Source organism: Chiloscyllium plagiosum, chromosome 24 (assembly GCF_004010195.1).
Source record: "Chiloscyllium plagiosum isolate BGI_BamShark_2017 chromosome 24, ASM401019v2, whole genome shotgun sequence".
In the NCBI taxonomy this organism is placed as follows: Eukaryota; Metazoa; Chordata; class Chondrichthyes; order Orectolobiformes; family Hemiscylliidae; genus Chiloscyllium; species Chiloscyllium plagiosum.
The window spans coordinates 12,552,065-12,567,355 of record NC_057733.1 but is presented as its reverse complement, the minus strand read 5'-3'; the positions used below and the strand labels follow the sequence as shown (position 1 = coordinate 12,567,355).

Sequence of the window (15,291 nt, the reverse complement as noted above, 5' to 3'; positions counted from 1 at the left end):
TCCATATCCAAGTTTGCAGACTATGTCAAATTTAAAAATACAGGAAACACAGCCGTTGGAAGCAAGAAATACCAAAAATGTCAGAGATGTTGAAGAAGGAAGTAAATTGGAAAAGTTGTGGCTAATGGAATTTAACGTGGTCATGTGTGAGGCAAACCACTTTGATCATAAGAGAGATAAAGTGACATATTTTCAAACTGGTAAGAAACTAATGAGGGCTGGATTTTTGGGATCGTGGGACTGAAGATTTGAATGTCCTGTTCAAAAGAGCCCCAGGCATATTTTCTCATCAATGGAAACGGTTCGAGTTAGTTTCAGGTTTTGATTCTGTATATAAAGTCTGTGATGCGATGGTTATGTTTCTGGTATTTTTGGTCAAATCAGGTGTGTTTTGTGAACTTTTACATTAACCTGTCAGATAGGATGAAGAGACTTCTAGAACCTTGGAGAAAGCTTACTGAAGAGTTGGGAAACTAGTTAGCTTAATCAGGATGTAGAGATTGCATAATTGACTGTTTTAAGAGGTTATCAAAGAATTATCTGTCTTTCTGGTTCCTGAATAGATCATTGTTTTGTGTTTAGAATTGAACAAAAAGTTGGAGGAGTTTAAGTTCTTTCACTGGGAGTGGATTTTTTTTCTGTTTTGAATGGTTTTATATCAAAATGATAACTAAGTAGTTTGAAGTCTAATTTTCTTCTCATTTCAATGGTTTCCCATTGCTATTATGTGGCTCCTGAGGTCTGTCCATATTAGATGAGTGGCAATGTAAAATACAACAAACTTTTTATCAACCAGCACCTGTGGGACCAGGAGTGTACCAGTTGATCAACCATTCCGTTGATCAAAAGATCCATGTAATCTATGTTAAAACACATGCTAAGAAATAGAAACATACTGCATGAGGTAAATACATCACTGTTATACTTTATTTATTGCACAAATCACTTAAATAATAATGTAACTTTGCTTTAAACAAAACTTACTGGCAGAGCGCCTTCTTACTTGCACCCTCAACTGACTACTTGGACATCACGGCGATGACACTAATACAGTAAACTACCAGTATTTCAGGTATATAGTTTTTACTGCTTTACTGAGAGTTCCAGTTCATTAGGTGTGGGTTAAAATAAAGCTTGCTGTACATAGGGTATGTGAGAACATGAGTGTATGAAAAGACATGGAGGGTGACATGGGGATGAGAGGGGAATGGAACATCAGTCACATTAGGAGAGTGGAAAGGACATGGGGGGGATATAAGGGTCATGAATCAGCCTATTTAGTTCAACAGGTCCATGTTGCCAATTATGCTTCATTGGAGTCACCTACATTCTTTTATCAAACTCCATTAAATTCTGTTGCTAATCCATCCTGCCTTGTTGTGCCATTTTAAGCTTCCTCTTATGTGATTGTGTTAGTTGCCTCAGTTACAACTTGTGGGAGCAAGTTCCACATTCTCCACACTCTGTGAAGTTAAGGAAAAGTTTGTTTATTTTGCTTTTTAAAAAATTGCCTTACAAAATTGCATTGCTACCTGTTTATATTTGTGCCCCAGTTCCCCAAATTTCTCTCTTCCTGAAACCCATTTAAATACCTGTTTTGCAAGGAATACATGCCTTCCTTGTTCATTCTACCAAAATATAGCAGCTTATGCTTATCAATATTGAGGTTCATTTCCCAGAGGAAATAAACAACTCAAAAACAGAAAAACTTGGAAACGAATGTTCTGGTAATTGTGGAATTCCTTTTTGAAATATACAAGATGAGTTGGGCTAGTATGTCTCATTCACCAGTGTTACTGTTTTGTGTTTTCTTCTGGATTGTCTACTAAATGCCCATTCTAAGTTTTTCATGCATGTAAGGTACATAATTTAATGTATTATTTTAAAAAAATAATTAGGAGAACTAGAAAAAATATTTATCTTCTGACTCTTTCATTTCTTATGACCAAGCCAAGCCAAATCAGCCTTACTGTCACTGGATTCTCAACACAGAAATTAATGGATTCAATGACGCTCAAAATTTGCCCAATTGTTCCTAACCAGACTTTACAAATAATAGATCTTAGATGCCAAGCTTTTAACTTAAAAAAAACTAACAATTTATTAATACTTTGGCAGGGCAAACTAAACAGCAAAGTACCTAATTAATATCTATGATATAAACCCAATCTTTTATGATCATAGCCCCATTCTCACATAGATTGAAAAACATTATCAAGGGATAAATTAAAATGGAAAAGAATGTAATTTGCCAATTCAATTAAACAGTTTTAAATGATGCATGACAAGCCTTCCTGTGATCCTGGGGTCATGGGTTATTCACAGGCACTTAACTGTCTTTCTAATTTTGAAGTTACTGGTGAATGTGAACAGTTCAGTAGACTTCCAGAAGTATTTACTACTTTCTTCCAGACCTGGATTCTTTTCTCAGAACATTTAACACGTCTTTAACTGGACAGACAACTAGAGTGAGTAAAACAAAAAGCAATCAGCCCCAAAGTTTCCAAAAATCCCTCTGCCCCGCTAAATATCAGTCAATCCCATTTTCTCCCTCTGTTTCATTTTTAATGAAATTCTCTTTAGTTGTTGAGCATCAATCCTTCCTTGATTGACAAACTCCAAATCCAACCAGTTAAATGCTCTGCTCTGACCATGGCAACATTGTGTCAACTCATCCACAATACCCCTTAGATCAGTAAATTCCATTATCTTTCAGGATAGTCTTGAAAAGCAAATATCTGTGTTTGGTTTCTTGTCTATTTTAAAACTGAAAACTGTTCAAAGTTTAAGAAAAATAATAAGGATCTCTACATGTTATGAATCTGATCCAGGGGGTTTTGACTGTCATAGGCTAGAAAAACATTTTTCATTTTCCACACCTCTTTTTCACCTTGGGCAACTCACAATTGTCTGCTAAAAATTATTGCTTGAAAGTACCTCACATTTTGTGTCCATAACTAAACATTAATGAATGTTGACACGACCTGAGAATAAAATCTGGACAAAAGGTGTGATTGAAGATAATTTAACAAAAAGGACATTATTACTGGGATTGGATGTTATGTGATTATTGTAGTGCAACAAAGATGCTTTCGAATGATATATCAAGCCTCAAAGTACAGTATGTAGTTTATTGATTTAAAAGAGAAACCATTGTGTTTCTGTGTTTCACTACAGCTTTATATTTGAAAATGGTGTCAGCAATGGGATTTATTTTATATGTATAGAATTGTAACTGGGGACTAGAAGTGCCATTCGATTTTGATTAGTTCTGTTCCTTCGTGTCTATTAAAGTCCTTAATATCTCATTTTAGCACTGTCCTAGTTATCCATTTGTTGTAGGAATAACATCAAAGTAAAAATATATAACTCACCTTCTCTAGCATTGTAGAAGCTCATCACTTTGACAAATCTCTCTCTCTATACCGCCAAGTCATTACGATACCATGATGACTTTACCTTTACATTTATGTTTTTAAGTAAAATCTGTCTGGATCAGTTGGCTTTCCTCTAATTTGATTTCTCTTCACAGTCTCTGAATTAAAGAAAATGTGTATTTCGAGACTGAAGGAAATTGTGTGCCTCAGAAGGTTTGAAATTCAGAAGTGAGGCAGAAAAGTTTGTGTATACAATGAATTATTATGGTATTGAGGAATATTATTTGCAATTAAGTGTAATAATTATATACTTGCACAAATTTTTGGAAGAGTGTATTATAGTTGGTTCTCCTTTTTATTGTCTCATGCTAACAGCTGCATTTGTGCCCTAAAATCCTAAGATGCAGATCTCATCATGGTATTTGCTTTGGTTCTGTTTTATGGGACTTGGATAGGTTTGTTTTAGGTTGTACAAGCCTTTTTTATGTCACAGCTGTGTAGCAGCAATGATTTTTTTTTGTACTGCTTACACTCCAGATTGCTTAGGGGCACACATGGCAAAGAAGTTGCCATGGTTACCTGCACTGTTTTCTAAAAGCAAGAGCAAGTGCAAGACTGCTCGGTATGTGGGAAAATAGTTCTGTCTGACCTTTTTCAAGCAAGTTGTATAAACTTGCAACTGTCAGGTGCCCCAGTTGTTGTACTCAGATCTTCTGTTTGTCTCTGATGACAGAAGTATAGTATAAATCCATTTGGGTTCTCACTGATTGCAAGTATTTTCCAGGCATTACCTCTCAAAAACCTGTCTTTCATTTCAACATAAGCCAATGTTTGAATGAATGAAAAACATATTGTTCTAAAGTGTGAATTTGCATCACAACACTCTCTGCTATCAAGCATTATAGCTGATTCCTGCCATCATGAGTGATAACTCTTCATGGGCAAGATAGTGATCATTGAGCTAGCTGTGTATTAATGTATATTGTCACATGAAATAACTGAGAGGAAAAAACATTAAATCATAAATCTATATCACTCATGTAGAATGAGTGATATATTTGCACCAATGCTAACCCCTGTCAATCTTGTGAAGCTTACTTCTGAGAAATACATACAATCAGATACCCGATGTTACTTTATCTTTCTAGTTTGGTGCTTGCCCCTCTAAAATGCAATATGTACTTTAAATGTATTACAGAATGTTCCCTTGATTTGATTGTTCAATGCTATTGGAATTGTCAATGAAAAACATCAGCTTTCTGGTTTCTAGTTGTTTTCCACTGACTGCTGTTTGAAAGTACACATGAGCAAACATTAGGTGACAGAACTGGGCTTGGTCATAATCTGCCCCTACTTGAAACAACTCATTAAAACTCACTGTCACAGAATGCAAAAAAATGGACAGTCATGTGCATGAACTAGCAAGTGTGCGGTACTCCGGAAGTCGTCTGTTCCATTAGTAAGTATGAAAGAACATGAACTGCATGTTCCCTCTCTCCTCAGGTGTTGGAATGGTATAAGGTACACAAGCAGCATAACTTCAAAACTGTATCAGTGCCTTATAGCTTATTATTAAACATGTGCCCTTAGGGTGCTGAAGCTCATATTTTGAAATACAGGCCAGCTGATTTGCAATGTAAAATGATGCCACCAGTGTGGGTTCAATTCCTGCGCCAGCTGAGGTTACCAATGAAAGACTCCTTCTCAACCTGTCCCCTCATCTAAGGTGCAGTGACCCTCTGGTTAAAATCAGTTGTCTCTCTCCAATGAGAAGCAGCACTATAGTCCTTTGGGAGTATGATGACTTTACCTTTATGTTTATACTTTGAAGTACAGATCTGTTCGTATTAGTTTGATTGCTATAATTATATGCAGGTCAGACTTTAGATTTTGTTGCAAATTCATATTTATCCAGAAATGTCCACTAGCTTTTTCTTTAAGATTGTCACTATGCATATTTGTTTTCCATAGCTTGAAAACAAAGTGGCATTCTCACCTTTTTTACTGTGTCCAAGCAATTGTGAACAGTCTGTGTAGGTTGATAAATACTCAATATGATCCCCTTCAGTGTTGACTCAGTGTTTTCTTAAAGAGATTTTCTGTTAATTGCTCTGTTGCCAATATTTTGTTGCTTTGTTCCATATAATCTGATCATATTAAATAGTTTTAAAACAAAGTTGCTTGTCTGTCCACATACAGCATGGAGGGCTGGATTAAAATGTATCCACACCTTCATTCTTAACAGCGGGTATACATGAGATAGGTCCATTGTAAAATATGTTGTGTATGATTTGAACATGGTAATTACATCGAGGAGTAACAGCAGGTTTTTGGTCAGCTCTGTCTTCTCGTTATCTCCTATCTGTAGATGGTTTTAATTTATTTACTAATGACTGGCATTATATCACATCCAGTTCTCAGGAGACTTTGTAGCAAGATGTGAAACATCTGTCCCATTCTCAGCAACATCATTTCAATGTGCTCACGATTTGCTTCAGAAATCTGCTTACAAGTTTGAGCTCAAGCCAGTTATATCAGACTCATGTGGTATTTTGTGGTTCTTATATTCCACTGTTTGCACCTTTACAGACATGATGTGGAGGTGCTGGTGTCGGACTGGAGTGGACAAGGTCAGAAGTCAATTGGTACCAGGTTATTGTCCAACAGATTTATTTGAATGTACAAGCTTTCATCTGTCGAAGGAACAGCTCTCCAAAAGATTGTGATTTAAGGTATACCAGTTGGATTATAATCTGGTCTCATGTGACTCTGACCTTGTCCACCTGTATAGAGGGGAGAAAAAATAACTCCATTGAAGCTTCTATATAGGTGTTATTGCCTGGTTTGTAAACAATGATTATAAAAATGGTCAAGGCACACTGTCTTTTTCTAACTCTCTCCTAAAAATGTTTGCACGTCTTCTTGTGATGCTAAGCACAAGAACAATTTGCATCCTTTAAGTATGCTGCATTTCTTCACACCATAACTACTTCCGTGAGATGGCTTGCTTGGAATCTGTGTAGGCAGAGGTGGAACTATAAACTTGATGCTCGATGAGTTTTGTGGGAGATGAAGATGATGAGCCATTATTATATAAGCCTTGCCAAGCTTTTTAAATGCTGTCACAATGTCCTTTATTATGTTCAGCAACCTTTAATCAAAATGAAGACCTTTTAACAGTGCACATATGCGAAACCTCTGTGATCCATTGTAGCTGGAACTGTGGAGGTTTTGAGTTTCCTCCTTTCTGAAGGCATTGTTTCATTGTTGAGTTATGCACCGAAGTTACCAGTTGTCCTCTGGAACCTTATGTAAGTAATTATTACCCATGCTTGAGTCCAGATGGTGAAGGCTGGCCCATTATTTGACCTCAAGGAATATGAAAGATGAGTTAATGTATTTGATCATGTTCACATCAACTTCCACACGCATTCTATGAGGAGTGTGTCACAGCTTGATTTTTCTCCCTAACGCAGTGATTTTACAGCCAATTGTTACATCTCCATTGGCCCCTGGCTGACTTCACTTCACTCATCCCTAGCTGGGACTTGTAATCTGTTTGGTTCAGTAATTCATTCCTTTACTTTTGAGCCATTGAGAGAAGCTGAAGTGTTTTTCTCAAACAGTTTTGTTCACCGCAATTATGAAAGTTTCAGTGAGTGATTTTTGTCTTCTTGGAGAAATGTTTTACTTTAGCTGCAGGGCTGGAAGTGAAAAATTGTGGATCACTCATCTCACACCTTTCATTTTCGCTGCCACTAGTAAGGTAAAGGTTCACTGCTGCATGTCTGCTCCATCTCATCCCATCCTAAAAGGATTAGAACAACCACTAAAACTCCATGGTGGGCTCATAGATGGTGCCATTTTAGCGCTGCTTGCCCCATGAAACAGAGAGCAGGCAGTCATTATGTCCACTGTAACTATCCCACTCCAAATGGTAGCCTACCTATGGGCTACAATTTAACTTGTTCCACACTGAGTGGGGGAATGAGATACCCGTCAACAGATTGCAGAATCCTTCTTCTAAGATGGAGATTGTCATCGAATCATAGAGATTTATAAAATGGTAAAAGGCCCTTTGGCCCATTGCATCCATGCTGGTCTAAAACAACACCAAACTATTCTAATCCCAGTTTCTAGTATTTGGCTCATAGTCTCATACATTGATATCATAAGTGCATTGATATCATAAGTATATTTTTAAATGTTTTGGCTCTTCCATCCTTACATGTGATGAGTTCCAGATTCCCATCATACTCTGGATGAAAAACTTTTCTCCTCACATCTTCTCTAAATCTTCTGCCCCTTACCTTTAAATGTATGGCTCTGATCATTGATCCCTCCATCAAGGGGGGATGTTTCTTCCTGTCTGTACCCCTCATGAAGAGAGAGTCAACTGGTGGCGGCTTTAACCTGAAACTCACTACATCTCCAGCAAGGGCTAATGTTGAGAAGGTGGGACCTTCGTGGTGACCTCAGCCAGTACAGGAATTGAACCCACACTCCTAGCATCACTCTATATTGGAAACCAGTCAAGTGACTTAATCGACCCACAATAAGATCCAGCTGCAATTTTATCCCAGGGTTTCCATGGGGGCGTTACATGTGTTTGGGCTCAGAATGATGAGTCCTTTTGTTTTCAAGAAATAAAATATCTTCCTTTGCTTGTGGGTGAGCTCTGGGAGATGTGTTCCCTTGGGCTCCATGGGAATTGCTGCCTTATGGTTCTCCAAGCCCCTTCTTGTTGTTAACCAGGCTGTCAATGATGACATCTGCCTGAAAACTGGAAGGGAGGCTGACCGGTTGAGACCTGCGAGTAAATCCTCCACTCTACAATTTGTCACCCACACTCGATGGTCATTAAAATCCATTAACAGTATAAAGTACACTCAGAATAATAAAAGATAAATGTCACCAAGTCCTCCTGACCATAGGACTGCTCTCCCATTAGAAAGAGATGACTGGTGGTGGTTTAACCTGAGGGTCACTATACCTCAGGCAAGTAGAGAGGTTGACAAGGAGAGTCCTTTGTAGTAACCTCAGCCATTACAAGAACTGTAGTTAGTGCCACCAACTAGCCATCTGTCCAACCGAACTAACTAGTCCCCTACCCAGAGTAAGGATGCTGACTTGTTAGCAATTAATTGTCTCCATGCACATCTGATTTTATTTCAAACTAAAAAGGGTTAAGATTACAGAGACCCACCATTCTAGTTTAAAATAATATTATGTGGTATTCGGGAACAATTTGAAACATGAAATAATTTTAAAAGTTCTTTCATGGATATTTACATTGCTGACTAGGCTAGCATTTGCCCACTCCTAATTCTCCTTGGGATGGTGGTGGTGAGCTCCCTTCTTGAAACACTGCAGTCATAGAGTCATACAGCATGGAAACAGACCCTTCAGTTCAACCATCCCTTGCCGAGCATAATCCCAAAGTAAACTAGTCCCACCTGCCCCTGCTGCTAGCCTGTTTCCCTCCAAACCTTTCCTATTTATGTATCTATCCAAATGTCTTTTAAACATTATAATTGTGTCTGCATCCACCACTTCCTCAGGAAGTTCATTCCACATGCAAACTACCCTCTGTGTAAAAACAATTTGTCTCATCTCTTTTCTTTTCAACCTCTCAACTTAAAAATATGCTCCTTTCTTTATAACTCAAACCTTCCATACCCGGCAACATCCTAGTAAATCTCTTCTGAACCCGCGCCTGTTTAATAATAATCATCCTATAGCTGGCAACCAGAACTGGATACAGTATTCCAGAAGAGGCTTCACTAATGTTCCAGTTCATATGGTGTTCCCCAGTGCTGTTAGAGAGGGAGGGATGTTCCTGAAGGAACAGGGATATATTTTCAAGTCAGGCTAATGTATAGCTCAGAGGGGAACATACAGGTGGTGGAATGCATCTGCTGACCTTGTCTTTCTGGGTGGTAGATGTTGCAGACTTAAAAGACACTATCTAAGGAGCCTTGGTGAGTTCCTGTGGTGTATCTTGCAGATAGTACACTCTGTGTTTGTTGTTGGGAGTGAATGTTGAAGGAAGTGAATGACTGCTTTTTTTCTCAATGGTGTTGAGCTTCTTTAATATAATTGGAGCTACACCCATCCAGACAATTGGAGAGAGATCCATTGTCTTTTTAAGAAAAAGAGAAATTGCTGGAGACACTCAACAGATCTGGCATCATCTGTGAAGTGAAAGCAGAGTTAATGTTTCAATTACAGTGACTCTTCTTCAGCATGTTTGAAGAATCTGGAGCATTAACTGTGTTTTCTCTCCATAGATGCTGTCAGACCTACTGAGTTACTCCAGTAAATTCTATCTTTGTTTCAGATCTTCAATTGCAGTTCATTGATTTATTGTAATTTTACAAAATGTAAACTGAAATGAAAAATATGATGCCTAATCATGTGCTCAGGAATACCTCTAGTCCTTTACATGTAATGATTTGTTTTGAAGTATACTGACAGCATCATTTAGAGGACTATGAATCTAAGCTTACGCTGTGTTATTTTTGAAAAACAGAAACTGTTGCATCAATTTCAACTCTGATGTATTTCGTGCTTCTGTGGCAGATCTGGCAATCTGAAAGTTATTCATTTTTGGTTGATTTCAAAAAGCAACATTTCACAGAATGAGAGGATTACCTAAGTAATGACCTAGGGCCTCGGTGGCTCTTTCACATTCTGATAAACTGTTTCTTTTCTCTGCCAGTCATAATTGTTGTACCTTTAAACCTGTTTGAACAGTGTCAAATTAGTTATATATGTCTGCCTACCTACTGCAGAAAACTGGCCACAATTTGCCTCAGTTTGTTAGTCATGCTCAGAGAATCAGGAAATAGAAATATTGGAAATGGTACACTGATGCAATAAGGAAATGCTTGTTTGAGGTTTGGTTTTGAAATATATGGTTACGATGGAATATTGGAGGCTTTTCTCTGTGTTTGGCTACAGTTAAAATAATGATGTTTGATGCTACCATTGGGTGCCCTGACAGGATAGAACATAGAACATAGAAGAATACAGCGCAGTACAGGCCCTTCGGCCCTCGATGTTGCGCTGATCCAAGCCCACCTAACCTACACTAGCCCACTATCCTCCATATGCCTATCCAATGCCCGCTTAAATGCCCATATTAAGGGAGAGTCCACCACTGCTACTGGCAGGGCATTCCACGAACTCACGACTCGCTGAGTAAAGAACCTACCCCTAACATCTGTCCTATACCTACCCCCCACTTAATTTAAAGCTATGCCCCCTTATAATTCATCTGTTCTCAAGTAATAGAGAAAGCTTTGTTTGACAATCAGCTAAAATGCTCAATTCCAATCATTGGGTTGTATTTTGAGAATATTTCCATTTATCCATGTGCTAGTGTGCTGACTTTGTTGTCTTACCACTTGACAGAAAAGATCCATTTTTGGGTGTGGGTATCGTTTCACGTTGGCTTTCCACCTGCTGTCTCTATCCTGAACTGAGGCATTCATCATTTTTACACTTATTAACCTTTTAAGTTAAGAAAACTAAGAAAAGGGTGAAGGACCGTATTACAGGATCCGAACAAGGTTGAAAAGTAAGGAGAAAGAGAACTGAATCACAGCACTTCAAGCAATGTGCTGCTGACAATGTGGTCTCCTGTACATTGGGGAGATGAAATGTAGTCAGGGCGACTGCTTTGCAGACTACCTACGTCCTGTGTGCAAAAAGGATCCTGAGCTTCCAGTTGCCTATCACTTCACGCCACAGTGTTCCCTGGCCAGCATCTCTGTCTCAGACTTGCTGTGGTGCTCCAGCGAAGCTCAGTGTAAGTTGAAAGAACAGCACATTGTTTTCCATTTGGGAACTCTGCCATCTGGGCTCAATATAGAGTTTAATCATTTTTGGCCTGAACACCTTCTCCCACATAATTACCCCCATCCTTACACACAAGGCCTTATCATCACATGGGCTGCTATACCTTCTCCCAGGCTGATCTTTACCAATACCTTTGCATGCCCAACTGTGTGTCTGTCTTGGGCACCATCACCGTCCCCCCTCCCCTCCACTCCATCCTGAACACTTTTATACAAATGGTATCCTAGCTACAATCAGTTCTGAAGAAGGTTTACTGGACCCCTTCCCTCCACTGATGCTGCCAGACCTGCTGAGTTTTTCCAGTAGTTTCTGTTTTTGTAAATGATTTCCAGCATCTGCAGTTTTTTTTATTTTGTTTTTGAACCAGCCCTCAGATTGTCCTCCAGCAGTCCATAAGTTTGATTTATCACTTATATTCATTTTTGTTCCTTAATTTACGCTCTTTGAATATGATTTTGTTTACACCAGTGCTTCCCAAGATCATCGCAATCGACAGACCCTGAATGAAAATTCCCAGATGTCAAGTTTGAGATTTCAGAAACATGGAAAATAGGAGCTGGCATAGGCCATTCAGCCCTTCAAGCCAGGATACATTGAAAGGTGAAGCTTTTATTTTGGAGATCAAAGTTGAGCTTGTGGGTTGGAAATGCACAGCAGGTCAGGCAGCATCCAAGGAACAGGAGAATCATCTGGAGAATTCCTGATGAAGGGTTTATGCCCGAAACGTCGATTCTCCTGTTCCTCGGATGCTGCCTGACCTGCCTTGCTTTTCCAGCACCACATTCTCCACTCTACCTGCTAACTCTTTGCCCAGATCCTGCCTGACCTGTTGAGCATTTCCAACTTTGTGGCATTAAGATAAACTTGTTGGTTCAATAGGACAACTTAGTGCTATAACCAAGTAAAGTCTACAAAAGGAGGAAGCACTGGTGTAAACAAAATCATATTCAAAGAGCGTAAATTAAGGAACAAAAATGAATATAAGTGATAAATCAAACTGTATGGACTGCTGGAGGACAATCTGAGGGCTGGTTCTAAAACAAAATAAAAGCTTCACCTTTCAATGTATCCTGGCTTGAAGGGCTGAATGGCCTATGCCAGCTCCTATTTTCCATGTTTCTGAAATCTCAAACTTGACATCTGGGAATTTTCATTCAGGGTCTGTCGATTGCGATGATCTTGTTGGACCCAGGCAGAGGCAGAAATATGGCCAGGAGGTGGAGTCTGGTGATAGACTGCGGTAGGAGTTGAGTTAGTGCTCAACTATATTAGTGTCGAAATCTGTCACATGTGTCAGAGCTGTCAAGCTACTGCCGCTGTCACTGGCCATTCACAGATAGGGGCTCCCTTTGTTTTGATGGAATTGCAGCTGTCGCCATTTTGAATTGAAAATCATTGGCTTTCTCTTCAGAGACTCCCTCTGCCAAGAGATGGCCTTAGCACTCTCTGAAACCTCAGATGTTGGGGATGCTGATATGTCATTGCCAGAATGCCGACTAATCACCCTCCAGCCTTGGGAATCCAAACGATGTCCAACCACTGAGACTTCAGCATTGACCCTTCTGGTTTTCCACTATCATTGCTTGCCAACTTGAAAATACTTCTTTTCTGACCATTTTCATTTTCTTGTGGAATATGATAATGCTGTTATTTGTTCACCCATTAAACATATATTTATTTCTGCTTTTCCACGAGGGGAGCAATTTTTGAACATGTGGAGTTGCACTTTCAGTGTCACTGTCAATTGGCAGCATTAAAACAACACATTGCCTTGAAGTGGACTAACAATAAAGTTGAAGTGAACTATTTTCAGGTCTATGCAGTTCTTCACCAATTGAAAGTTCATGCATCGAGTCTATTTTTTCATCCGGCAACTGTGAAACATTCTTCTGTCAGTTTGGATGAAGATGCAGAATCAGGACGTTTCAGTAAATGACAGTCATCATTTCTGAAGAGGAGAATGATGGTAATACCTCAATGAAAAATATTTTATTGAAAAACAAAATTTTAAGAAAGAATTCCTTGCACATTGGAGAGATTGAAGCAAAGTCCTATTATGTAACAATCAAAAGTTCCTTGCACAAAGTCTTGATGCAGTAGGCTCGATCTTATGGATTTTGGTGAAATGCAAGTTGAGTTGAGTTTGGAGTGTTTGGTCACCTTAGCCAAACAGGCTTTTTCATCAAATGTTCCCAAGTTTTCTGTATTAATTAGTTCCTGCTCCTATGGCACTATTGTGTCGTTTCAACCCTGTCTCTCCCTACGCCATTCCCAGAGCAACTCATCACTCACTTGTTATCCTGGAATTGACTGGCCACCCAAGTGCAGATGCCATCTTTGAAAGATGGGCAAGCACTGTCAGTCCAGGGCTGCACTGTACATTTCTTGACCTTTTACCTAGACATGGTAGGCAGGAGGAATTCAATGCTCTGCCTTGTGGACAGGATCGTGGAGCCCCTGCTGGATGGTGCAGTGCAAAGGCAGAACTTTCTCTTCCCCCAGGATCAGCAGTGGAGGCCATGATACCAAACCATGCCAGGCTGGTCTGAGGTTGCTGGATTAAATCCATCTCACCTGTCTGGAGGATGTTCAGGGCTGTACGAAGACGGTCAATAACTTTCTCCACTCTGCCAGTTAAATACCAATCTTCTTCCCTCTGATACCTCACACTCACACTCTCTCTCTGCTATTGCACATACCTCCCACCAAGGCTCATGCTGCACCACTGTCTCATTATTGACTGCAACGTCTTCCCCACTTGCACTCACCCACCTCAACACCACTAATGCCATCAGTGCTGCCTACTCACTCCCTCAGCAACAGCAGGTGCCAAAGTGACAGTAAGGAGATTTAAATTTCAGAATATGATAACTGATTGCTGTGAAAACAGGGTATGGTTTGTCTCCCTCGGCCAGTTCTGTGCTATGAAAAAGCTGTTAGAATGCAACTACAATTCCACGTTTCTGAAGGAGCCCTGATCAGAATCTCTTCTCAATAATGCAGAGCTCCTTTTCATAAAAAAGAAGATTGTCACTTATCCTACATATTACAATAAGATCTCCTCTGTCTTCTAAACTGCAATGAGTAAAAGTGCAGGAAGTTGTCTTCAGTGCCCTGTGTGAAATAGGGTGTGAATGATTCACATCAAATGTTCGCTGTCTGCAAGATGCAATGATGTAGTGATTGGTGGATCAACTCATTTGTGGTTCTACTCCTCCCTGATTTTTTAAAAATTCTTTTATCTTGTTCAAAGTGTTTTTTGCATGAATTCTAGACTTTCTGTTTATTAAGATTGCTACTGCAATTGGTTATCAAACTTTCACAAGTCAGGTGATGATCATTGTTTGATTAGTTAGATAATATTAGTTAGATGTTTAAAAAAACCCGAAGAATAGGTTATCATTTTCAGCAGCCTTGTGCAGGATGCTCAGATTTTCAAGCAAATTCAGGTCCTGGAGACTGTTATGAAGCTCTTTTCAGAAATAGGAGTAGAAAGTGGTACTTTGAGCAGCTTACTCTTTACATCTTCAGCACTGGATTGCATGGAGCATTGCAATTGAGCAAAAGTAACATTCTTTATTCCATAGGCAAGAAATTCTGGTCTTGGTCACCACTGTCCATAGCTCTAGACCACAATATACAGGTTCAAGTGTATATTGTTACAACAACTAGGACTTCTTGAAAGACTGATGGACTCAGTTGGCTGGATAATTGCTATGCTTTGGATTGTTTCGGATTTGATCCCCCTTTCTGAGTGGGGTGTATCTGGGACCTGCCCCCTTCTCTTACCCATGGTGGTTACCAAAGCACAATGGCTTTAACTTGCCTTCAGGCAGACAACTGAAGACGGTTCCATTTCTGGGCTACTTTTTCCAACCCTGGACATTGGTTTCTGAGGATCAGAAATTAAGGATTATGATGAGCGGGGGAATAAGTGGAGTTGAGTCCATGAAAAAGATAAACAATGGTCTTAGTCAATGGCAGAGCTGGCTCAAGGAGTCTGATGGTCTACTCCTGCTCCTATTTCTTATAGTCTTATGTCCTTAGCCTC

General features: G+C 39.4%; 1 protein-coding gene across 4 annotated transcripts in view; it reads left to right on the top strand.

Moving 5' to 3' along the window:
* gas7b (growth arrest-specific 7b) overlaps positions 1-15,291 on the top strand; it is a 449,937-nt gene that overhangs the window by 137,874 nt on the left and 296,772 nt on the right. The gene's annotated exons all lie outside the window — the stretch shown is intronic.